Source organism: Dipteris shenzhenensis, chromosome 4 (assembly GCF_047967505.1).
Source record: "Dipteris shenzhenensis isolate YYH24624 ecotype China chromosome 4, Dip_SZ_1.0, whole genome shotgun sequence".
In the NCBI taxonomy this organism is placed as follows: Eukaryota; Viridiplantae; Streptophyta; class Polypodiopsida; order Gleicheniales; family Dipteridaceae; genus Dipteris; species Dipteris shenzhenensis.
This window is the reverse complement of record NC_141599.1, coordinates 28007839-28019966: the sequence shown is the minus strand read 5'-3', so window position 1 is coordinate 28019966 and position 12128 is coordinate 28007839.

Genomic DNA, 12128 nt, shown 5'->3' with positions numbered 1-12128 from the left:
GATGTTTATTCATTGAACTCATCACATTAACTCCTCCAAGCAACTCCCCATATTTGCATTTTCGTTTAGGATTTCGAGATATAATGTTGTTGGGCTTGGCACATGTTTTATATTATATTATGTTTAGAGAACCAAAGCACATGTGTCATTTATATTATGTTATGAGAATCAAGGCACTTCACATGCACAATAAAGTCGAGTGCCTCATTGACTGAGAATATTGAACACTAGATGGAAAAAGCACAACATCAGGCTCTATCTTATTCGAGTAGGCTTGGCTACCAAGCTTGCTTAGTTAGGTGGAAACGAGGTGGCCACAATAGAGGCTCGATGTGATGTTTTATCTTAGCGTCTCCTATAAATTGACCTCGGTCACTTACTTTCCGCACTTGAATAACTCTATTATGAATTCAATTCATTAATTGAATAACCGTACTCCTATGTGTCCAAATTTGATCTTTTTTCCCAATGAAGACGTTTCCAAATGTATACGGTAGCAAAAGCCTTTATTTTTGCATGTCACATGGACGTTTAAAATCACCTGATTTTAGAATGTCCCAACAAATGTTTTGCAATAACTGGGAACTTAAATGGTTTGTGCTACTTCATCAATACTTCTTGGTGATATAGTTTAAAATTTCATCATCGTCACACAATTATTGCATGAAGATTTTGTCTCTCCCAAAGTCATAGATATTTAACGTCACACAATTATTGCATGAAGATGTTGTCTCTCCCAAAGTCATAGGCATTTAAGTCAGTATGTGCATAGACTTTGCAAATCTCTCAAACCAACTCTCCATGGGTATAAAAGAAGTCCTTGGTGGTCTTCTAAGCATGATAATGGGACCAGGGATGATTTTTAAAGGTTAATTTCATTAAGAAGCAAAAATTTTATATTGGTGTCAAAAGTTTGTATGCCCTAATAAGAAAAAATGTTTGAAATATTCTCCAAGATTTGAAACTTTTATGTGAAAATTTTTAAAGTTTTTCTAGGAGAGTTTGTGCTTTGAGAGTTGGTTTGAGAGAATAGGGAAACTATTTATAAACCCTATCCACCCCTGCATAAATCAACCAATGTCATTAGTAGTGAAGATCAACTTATAATTTATAAAACTAGAATGGCAAGTAAGAAATGTATGATCATTAAGAAGACACAGTACTCTGTCTTTCGGGCTCCGTCCCCTTTCATTTTACCAAGATTCCATGTCAAAAAGTTATGTAAAAAGATTCCCCACCATTTCAGTATTCAAAAAATTGCATATAATCATCCCTATGCTGCTTACATACCAAGATAAATAACAAATTAAAGGGGCATAATAAGAATAGAAATATTCAACATATAAATCCTAGGGAACAGTTGTCAGATCAAGGTGGAGCTCAACATATAAATCCACCTTCATTCTCACCTACGTGAAGAGTTCTGGCTTATCAAAAGTGATGAGTATCCAGGCTCTATTGCTTGCTCAAGCTCTAGTAATATACGACCGAGTGTTTTTCCAAGAAACAAAATGTGGATGTTTCGTTTAACTCCAGATCCTGCTAAGTTATAAGTGTGCAGATCGTGAAATGCGTTATGAAGCTCCCATTATCTAGGTTAGACATGGGGTAGTCTCGCTACAATCATGGTAGAGAAGGCTCACAATCCTGAACCAATTACAAGATGGAATCGTGAGCCAGTTATTTCTAGCCAAAACACCGAGCTAGAAGGTGAGCCAGATACTCTGTGTCGCTACAAAGTTCTGTTAGCATACGATATCTACAGTTTGATAAGGACTATAAGGTAGGCAAGTAGCCATACCAAACTATCCTCCTAGCTTAAGCGATGGCCTGGGGCTCCCTTGCCATTTTGAAGTAAGCATTTCTCTCAAGACCTTCGGTCACATCAGATGGTTCCATGTGGGAGGTATCGTTAGGATAGGAAGCCTCTATTTCATGCCCTCTGTGGGCTCTATAAGTTACGTTGAAGAATCCGTAGCCCAGCACCCAACACCATTACCTATAGCCATGCACCCAATATCATATTCCAACCGAATTGCTGGCTTTTATAGAAGCACGACTAAAATAGAGTCCATACGATTGGCTCAAAAACTGGTTAAGTGAAGATTAGAGGAATGGGCTCTGTATGTGCTACAAAAACATAGTGTAATGATTCCCATCAAGCCTGGTAAGGAAATGTTGAGGGACGTTAGTTGCTAAAGGCAATGCAATAATCTATCTTAGAGAAGATAATGAGAAGATAAAAATCTATCTTTCAAGTCCCTCTCCTACCTTTTCTCTATGTTCTATAATAGGCTACAATGTTGACTACAGTGTTGCAAAAAACATGACGATGTTTTATTCCATTAACAAATGAGTACTGTAGGTTTAACCACATCTCTCCACCTCTTGCATATCATTCTCTAAAACCAATCAGCCTCATTTTCTTCGTCTAGCATAAAGCACAGTGTATCAATACACTTTCCTACTGAATCTGAGTTTGAATCTGAGTTTAGAGACTAGAGCCTTTGTTTGTAGCGTAAAGCTAAGGAAAAACGAGATCAATAAGTTCCCACAGAGTTTAGGCTGAGCAAAAATCCTCATCAGCGTCCTTGTAGTTTCTTAGAGTGTGATACGGAATTTTCCTTAGAGGGCAATACAGGATTCAAGCATAAAGAGGCCCCTACACACGGCTCCACTCCACTGCTCTAACTGGTTCCCAGGGGCAACGCTTTGAGCATGTTCTTGAGAAATAGTTACGGGGTCCAAAACAAAGAGCTCAAAGGGGACCCATACTCTCCCCATACTGTATAACCATCTATAGAGAGAAATCTACGTAAGATTGGGTGGAATGGTGCTCAACTTTTTATAGACATATTCAAGGTTGCACACCTGAGTTTCTAGCGTGGACCTCCCAATTTCGCTCCCAATGGGAAGGGTAGAAGTCCTCCAAGTGTGAGCTTGAGTACAAGCTCTGCCAAAGCTACGGATCAAATCTCGAGTTCATCAAGTCTTCGAATAGTCTCCTCATGAATCCACCTGCATTCTTTAGTTCACCTCGAGCCATGTGCTGCAAGTCTTGGGAAGGGGAGCTCTTTTTCACACTAGGGCATTCAGTCCCAAGGCAACATCCTCCCACGCTATATTCAAATGGAGGGGTTACATGTACTTAGTGTAGTAAATACAAAGGTGAGCTATATCACATGTACAATGGGGATGTTTTACCCCCAATATATCATTGATGCCCTGTTTCTTTGAAAATTCTCACCAAATATGTTATCCAAGGTCATGTTCGAGTTGTGTAGGCATTGAAACCAAAGCTGGAAAGGAGGGGGAAGATCTACCTCTCCAAGTGTTCCAACCCCTAGTGGAGCATTTAATGAACCTTCAGTTCAGGTTCAGGCTCTATGGAGTATTTGGATGTGCTCCATTTACTCGTGAGCATGACTATTTGGATGGACCTAGTGGTCCAAGGCCACCAATAATGTTCCTCCTATATGTCTCAATTGCATGCAAAGTATCCCATCATACCGCTATGGGATACCAATAAGTACCCTTGTAACCATGGTTCTAACCTCTTCTTTACATGCGCTCTCAACATGTACACCCTGGGATCACAAGGGTTCCCAAGGAGAGGATTGTGGGTGTGTGCATGTGTGTGTGTGTAAAATAAAAAACCTTTTAACAAGACGGCACACGAAGATCAGATAAGGGTGGATAAAAAATTATTTATTGCATGGTTGTTCATACAAAGTGTAAACAAAAATTATAACGCCAGTGAAATCTTGACAAGCATCATACTTACTGAAGAGGAGAATTTGCATACCTACCACCATCCAACAAGAAAACATGATAAGAACCAAGTTCACTTAAACTAGGAAGACAAGTGTCATAAACCCTCCTCCCTTGTTATTGGGGTCACAATAAATTAGAAGCTTAACCATAGACCCGATGTAGGACATTAAGTGTAAACAATGGGTTTTGTAAGTGTGGAATAGTAAAAAAGAAGGGGGGGAAAAAAGCGGAGGGAGGAGGGGTTCAATTAGAAGGTAAAATTAGATTTTTATTTTACAAAAAAATTGAAAGGATCTTGTAAAATCCTTCCAATAATGCTCCTATTTGTCTATGCCAAGGGAATTTAGAAGGGAAACTACAAGGAAATTAATAGAGAAAGGGTAGGGAAGGAGAACCGAAATACATATTTAGTGACAAGAGGGGGATGACATCTATATAGAGAGGAGGGGGAGAAATGTGTATATAGAGAGGGGGGAAGAAATTTATCAGATATTAATACTAGAGAGGTGGAACTTAGGCATTAATATTGAGAGAGGGGGGGTTGTGTTAGTTAAGACTACTTGATAGGAGGGGAAAAAATACACATATATACAGAGGGGGAATTTCGGTACTAATACTGAGAAGGGGGAATTTTAGAATCGAATAGGGGGGGAAATATCAAGATATAGGATAGAAATTATACGGTGCATTTTAGCAATTATAAGGGAGAGAAAAAAAGCAAAAAATGTCGGGAATCTAATGAGCTTAATGCTATGAATGTAATGAAGACATAAAGACAGTAAAAAATAACTTGATTGAGACAAAGTATTTTTTAAAGTATGTAGTACTAAATTTAAATGACTAGAGCAATGGGGGGTTTTTTGTTTGATAGCATGGGGGAGCGAAGATTTTAGATTTTTAAAGAGGGAAGACCGACCAACAACAATGCCCAAAAATGATATAGGGTGCACAAAGTGGGAGGCAAGAGTACCTTGCATTTTGTGAGTGCGAGGCAGCCTGTTTAGAGAAGACAACGTTAGAGGGGGCAGACCGTAGAGGCCAATGGCTTAACATAGGAGGCGAACCATATCACAAAGGGACCAAACTGTAGAGGCCAAAGGATCAGCAAGAGAAGCAATACGTACATGGCCACACCGTCGCAAGGATTGCTAGACTGTGTCAATACTGAAGGGCATGAGCAGATATGCAAGGAAGGCAAGGAGTTGCAGCAGCACAGACCATGCTCGGGGGGGTCACTCATCATATGTAACCCTATCACGTGAGTTCAACAGAAGGATATTTTTTATTTCTAAAATTTACAGAAATAAATATACATAAGGGACTATTTAAAATAGTTTTGGAAAAAATTTATAGATTTGTATAGAAAAGGGGTACATTTTATTAATGAAAAAATTTACAGATAAGGGATTTTAAATATAGGCCTTGAACGCACGTGATATAGAGGGTTTATACATAGTGACCCCCCTGAGAGACCATGCCATCAATGATGGGCATCAACCAACAGCATGCAACACAGAGCAAGAGAGCATGAGCTCCATTCAAATTGTGTGGATGAGGTAGAGAGTACAATGAACAAGGGGGTTTAGATGGAAGTAGTACGACGAGTAGGGCAAAGAGGCAAGGCGCAATGGAGTAAGGCCCGTGTAGCAATACGCCCAAGCAAGGGGGTTTAGATGGAAGTAGTACAACGAGCAGGGTGAAGAGGCAAGGCACAATGGAGTAAGGCCTGTGTAGCAGTACGCCTGAGCAAGGGGGCTAAGATGGAAGTAGTATAGGTAGAGCCTCCATTTATATAGGCTGGGTCGTAGGCGTAGAGTCGGGAAAATAGTTGGTAGATAGTTTAGGGAGTGTGTGTTTTTGGGAGGCATGTAGGCTAGGTTGGTTTGGAGCATGAGAATGCATGTTGGTGAAGAAGAACATGATCAGTGTGTAGACTAGTGGGCAGGTAGAAAGTGCGGGGAAGGGGTCTTTATCATGGATAGCATAGACAAAAATTAACCACACTAAATAGCCTTAGATGGTTTAAATAAAAGCAAAAGTACATTAGGAGAACTAAGTAGAAAAATTACATAGTAAAATAGTAGAATCAATTACCTAGTAAAATTGCATAGTGAAATAGAAAAAAAACATTAACCAAGAAAAGTAAAAGTAAATAAGGAAAGAAACTTAAAAAACAAGGTGGGCAAATTCTAAGAAAGAGTAGAAAAAATAATAGAAAGATGAAACTTTAGGGAAAATAAAATACAAAATTAATTAGAAATTAAGGAAAAACATAAGAAAACCGGAGAGAGAGAGAGAGAGAGAGAGAGAGAGAGAGAGAGAGAGAGAGAAAGAGAGAAGTGTTGTGTGTGTGTAGCTCAATCTCGGGGGGATCACTCATGATATGTAACACTATCACGTGAGTTCAAAAGAAGGATATTTTTTATTCCTAAAATTTACAGAAATAAATATACATAAGGGACTATTTAAAATAGTTTTGGAAAAAATTTATAGATTTGTATAGAAAAGGGGTACATTTTATTAATGAAAAAATTTATAGATAAGGGATTTTAAATATAGGCCTTGAATGCACGTGATATAGAGGGTTTATACATAGTGACCCCCCTGAGAGCTCAATGAAAACAATGTAGCTCAAAAGAAAGAGCAATTGTCATTAATGAAAAGTGTTGAATGCTAAAGTTATCAAAAGGTCAACGACAGGTGGGCATAAAAAATTTTTAGAATGCACAATTTGTTTAAAAGGTTGCACTTTGATAAGACGTCGCAAGCATCACTTTTAGTGAAGAGGGGAGTCTGCATACCTTCCACCATCCAACAACAAGAAAAACATAGTGAGAACCAGTTAAACCTTAGTTGAGAAGATAGGTGTCATAAACACCCCTCCCTTGTTATCGGAGTCACAATAAGAATAAACCCTTAACCACTGACTTACAAAGCTAGTTGTAAAAAAGTATGAGTGCAAAGTTGTATGGAGTGTGTAGAATTAGGTTAAGAGAATTATGGGGGTAATGAAGTGGAGGTGTAATGAAGAAATAGACATAAGCATTGCAAAAAAAAGGGTGGATGAGAATTTAAGCTTAATGGACAAAATTAAAGTTATGAGCATATAGAAGGTAGGGAGAGAAAAAAAAGTTAGGAGAGACCATTTAAAAAACATTGATAAAGAGGGTTTAAAAAGAAATATGACTATTTTAAAAGTTTCATAAAATTAGGAAAAAATGGAAAAGAAGGGAAAGGGAGAGAAGTGCTAAGTTTTTAGAAAGAATTTAAAGGGGTAAAAATAAGTATGAAAGAATGCAAAAGAAGGGGGAAAAAAGGGGGGAGAAGAAATTCAAAGGTTTAATTAAAATTTTAAAGAGAGGCATTTAAAAAGGAGAGATATAAAAAGGGCATTATTAATGGGGGGGGGAGAAGGGGGGTTATTAATAAGGGGAAAAATTAAGGGGAGTTATTAAAAAGGGAGGGGGGGGGGCCGTTATAGGAGAAAAGAAAAAGGGAAGTGTTAGGGAAAAAGAGAGTAATTAGAAGGGAATTAGAGAAAGGGGGAAATGAAATAGCTACAGGAAATTAGGAAATTGAATAACTAGGGGGAAATTATAGCTAAAGGAAATTACGTGAATTGGAAAGATGGAAGGAGTTTTTTTTTAAAAATTTGCGTATAAAAGGAGAGAGTCTGAGCATTAAAGCATGCAGGGGACCTGTGAGTCCATCAAGGGCTTGAGGTGATGGAGAGATCCCACACAACGCTCGTAGGTCATGTACGTGCAATTGTCGCCATCGAAACACCAATGAAAACGGGCAGGAAGAGCGAGGAGAAGAGGGCTGAAGCTATGGCGGCTGTAGTACAGACTACTATTGAGGTTACAGGTAGTTTAGAGGCTTAGAGCACACGAGTGCTATGAGTGTGGATAGCCAGGGCAACCAGGGCACCTTAGAATGGCTGCATGAACCACGAGGGGAAGTACAAGAAATGGAGATGGCTATGAAGAATGGACTCAAAGGAGACTATAGAGCGCAGGGAGCAATAAGTATACTGGAGCATGGAAGGCCAGCGCATTCAAGTGGGAGCTTGGGAGAGAAGTGTGTAGAGGTTGTTTGGGAAGCGGGAGAGCAAATAGGAGTTGAGTGAAAAGGTAGTAGGGGAGCGCAGAGAGTGAGGCAGAAATAGCTAGGTGAGAGGAGGGGGTAATTTATAGGGGAGGGATATCATACGTCGATGATAGGAAGGCAAGGGGTTGGGAGTCAGGGTGATGGAGGGCTAGGAGTCAGGTAGCTTTTAAGGGTTAGTTAAAAAATGAATTAATTTTAGGGAGTTTAATTACAAGGGGTTTAGGACTAGTTAGGGAGAATTAAGGGGTTTTAGGGTGGATTAGTGTATAAAGGTCTTTGAGAAGAAATAAGGGGGAATAGGGGGAACGTAGATGAAAATAGGGGAAATAGTGAAAATAGGGAAAATTGAGGGGGAAATTAGGGAAAATTGAGGGGGAAATTTTTCACATAAAAGTTTCAAGTCCTGGCGAAGGTTTCAAACATTTTTTTTTATTAGGGCATACAAACTTTCGACACCAATATGAAAATTTTGCTTCTTGACAAAACTAACCTTAAGAAATCATCCCTAGTCCCATTATCATGCTTAGAAGACCACCAAAGCCTTTTTTTGTATGCCCATGGGTGATGCATGGGATTGTATGCCCATGGGTGATGCATGGGAAAAACATGAAAATATATCTTCTAAATGAGAATGGTACCTATGGGCATGATACTTTGCATGGCCCTGAAATTAGGTGAGGCTAAGGCCTTTGCAAGGTATCATGGCCATATAGTCCCATTTGCATGCTTGGAAGACCACCGAGGTAATGTTTTGTATGCCCATGCATGATGCATGGGTAAAAACACGTAAATATGTCTTCTAACCATGAAATCATACTCAGTGGGCATGATAATTTGTGAAGTAATTAGTTTAGGTACAAAGTATCATTGATACATTGATACATTCAATGAATTCAAAGCAGCAAATTGGAAGTACATGCTTGAAATTATAGTTTAGAATACATCAAAACTAGACAGAACTCTTACAGAAAGAGGGAAAGAATGCTAATTTTTGACCATCCATAGGTTGCTTGTAAATTGAAGATCAGAAGAATGGCTGCAAGATGAGATGTGCTAGCCCCTTCATGCTACATGGTGCTTGCTCACGTTGCAAGCTCTTTGGCTCCTTAAGACTCATGCTTTCCTCCCTATTAACTTCCACATCTTTTTCTCTTTCATTCTAATGTGAAGGAGCACCAAAGTAAGTGTTTATCATGTCCTGCATTATTTCATCCTCATTTAGTGCATCCTCTCTTCAATGCAATACTAGGTTATTGGATAATCCATACATGATGACAAAACATAGAAAAAATGGATCCTACTTGTCAAAATTGTTGAAAATTATCTGTTCCATTGGTATGTTTGTCAAGAACCTCTCTAGAAATATACCAAAGGTGATAATTCTATTGATAAAGGCATCAATAAAATGCTTTATGAATAGGACTTTGTATACTAGATTTTGTGATCCAAAGATTGTTAAGGTACCTCCTCATTTAAATGTACGGTTTGCAAGTTGTGATACCATTTACATGACCTCCCCCCCCCCATCACCCCTATTTTGCCCAAAAAATAGTGATTGGGGCCTCTCAAATTTTAATTTTGAATGTGTCATTAGACCCTCATTAGATAGAGCATGAAAATTCAAGAGCATTTTTGTTTCTTACACCTTCTCATTCTCAGGTGCAGTTTGCAAGTTATGATGCTTTTTGTATTAGCTCCCATCCCTATTTTGCCAAAGAAATAGTGTTGGGGCTTCTCAAATATCAAATTTGAATCCATCATTGGGATAAGTATGAACAAAGCAACATTCTTTTTTTTAACACCTCCTCATTCCAAGGTATGGTTTGCAAGGTACAATGCCTTTTGTGTTGGTTCCCTCTTCGATTTTTCACCTCAGTGCTACGAGTGTGGATAGCCAGGGCACCTCAGAATGGCCGCATGAACCACGAGGGGAAGTACAAGCAATGGAGATGGCTAAGAAGATTGGACTCAAAGGAGACTATAGAACACAAGGAGCAATAAGTATACTGGAGCATGGAAGGCCAAGGTGGGGGCTTGGGAGAGAAGTGTGTAGAGGTTGTTTGGGAAGCAAGAGAGCAAATAGGAGCTGAGTGAAAAGGTAGTAGGGGAGCGCAGAGAGTGAGGCGGAAATAGCTAGGTGAGAGGAGGGGGTAATTTATAGGGGAGGGATATCATACGTCGATGATAGGAAGGCAAGGGTTTGGGAGTCGGGGTGATGGAGGGCTAGGAGTCAGGTAGCTTTTAAGGGTTAGTTAAAAAATGAATTAATTTTAGGGAGTTTAATTACAAGGGGTTTAGGACTAGTTAGGGAGAATTAAGGAGTTTTAGGGTGGATTAGTGTATAAAGGTTTTTGAGAAGAAATAAGGGGGAATAGGGGGAACGTAGGTAAAAATAGGGGAAATAGTGAAAATAGGAAAATTTGAGGGGGAATTAGGGAAAATTGAGGGGGAAATTAGTAAAAGTTTCAAATCCTGGCGAATGTTTCAAACATTTTTTTTTATTAGGGCATACAAACATTCGACACAATATGAAAATTTTGCTTCTTGACAAAACTAACCTTAAGAAATCATCCCTAGTCCCATTATCATGCTTAGAAGACCACCAAAGCCTCTTTTTGTATGCCCATGGGTGATGCATGGGATTGTATGCCCATGGGTGATGCATGGGAAAAACATGAAAATATGTCTTCTAAGCATGAGAATGGTACCTATGGGCATGATACTTTGCATGGCCCTGAAATTAGGTGAGGCTAAGGCCTTTACAAGGTATCATGGCCATATAGTCCCATTTGCATGCTTGGAAGACCACCGAGGTAATGTTTTGTATGCCCATGCATGATGCATGGGTAAAAACGCATAAATATGTCTTCTAACCATGAAATTGTACTCAATGGGCATGATAATTTGTGAAGTAATTAGTTAAGGTTATTTCAAGGCGCCTACAAAGTATCATTGATACATTGATACATTCAATGAATTCAAAGCAGCAAATTGGAAGTACATGCTTGAAATTATAGTTTAGAATACATCAAAACTAGGCAAACTCTTACCGAAAGAGGGAAAGAATGCTAATTTTTGACCATCCATAGGTTGCTTGTAAATTGAAGGATCAAAAGAATGACTACAAGATGAGATCTGCTAGCCCCTTCATACTACATGGTGCTTGCTCACGTTGCAAGCTCTTTGGCTCCTTAAGACTCATGCGTTCCTCCCTATTAACTTACACATCTTTTTCTCTTTCATTCTAGGGTGAAGGAGCACCAAAGTAAGTGTTTATCATATCCTCCATTATTTCATCCTCATTTAGTGCATCCTCCTCTTCAATGCAATACTCGGTTATTGGATAATCCATATACGATGACAAAACATGGAAAAAATGGATCCTACTTGACAAAATTGTTGAAAATTCTTTGTTCCATTGGTATGTTTGTCAAGAACCTCTCTAGAAATATACTAGAGGTGATAAATCTATTGATAAAAGCATCGATAAAATGCTTTATGGATAGGACTTTGTATACTAGATTTTGTGAATTAAAGAGTGTTAAGGTACCTCCTCATTTAAATGTATGGTTTGCAAGTTGTGATACCATTTACATGACCTCCCCCCCCCATCCCCCCTATTTTGCCCAAAAAATAGTGATTGGGGCCCCTCAAATTTTAATTTTGAATCTGTCATTAGACCCTCATTAGATAGAGCATGAAAATTCAAGAGCATTTTTGTTTTTTACACCTCATTCTGAGGTGCAGTTTGCAAGTTATGATGCTTTTTGTATTAGCTCCCATCCCTATTTTGCCAAAGAAATAGTGTTGGGGCTTCTCAAATATCAAATTTGAATCCATCATTGGGATAAGCATGAACAAAGCAACATTTTTTTTTAAAACACCTCATTATAAGGTATGGTTTGCAAGGTACAATGCCTTTTGTGTTGGTTCCCCTTTTGATTTTTCACCTCAGTGCTACGAGTGTGGATAGCCAGGGTAGCTAGGGCACCTCAGAATGGCCGCATGAACCAGGAGGGGAAGTACAAGCAATGGAGATGGCTAAGAAGACTGGACTCAAAGGAGACTATAGAGTGTAGGGAGCAATAAGTATACTGGAGCATGGAAGGCCAGCGCATTCAGGTGGGGGCTTGGGAGAGAAGTGTGTAGAGGTTGTTTGGGAAGTGGGAGAGCAAATAGGAGCTGAGTGAGAAGGTAGTAGGGGAGCACAGAGAGTGAGGCAGAAATAGCTAGGTGAGAGGAGG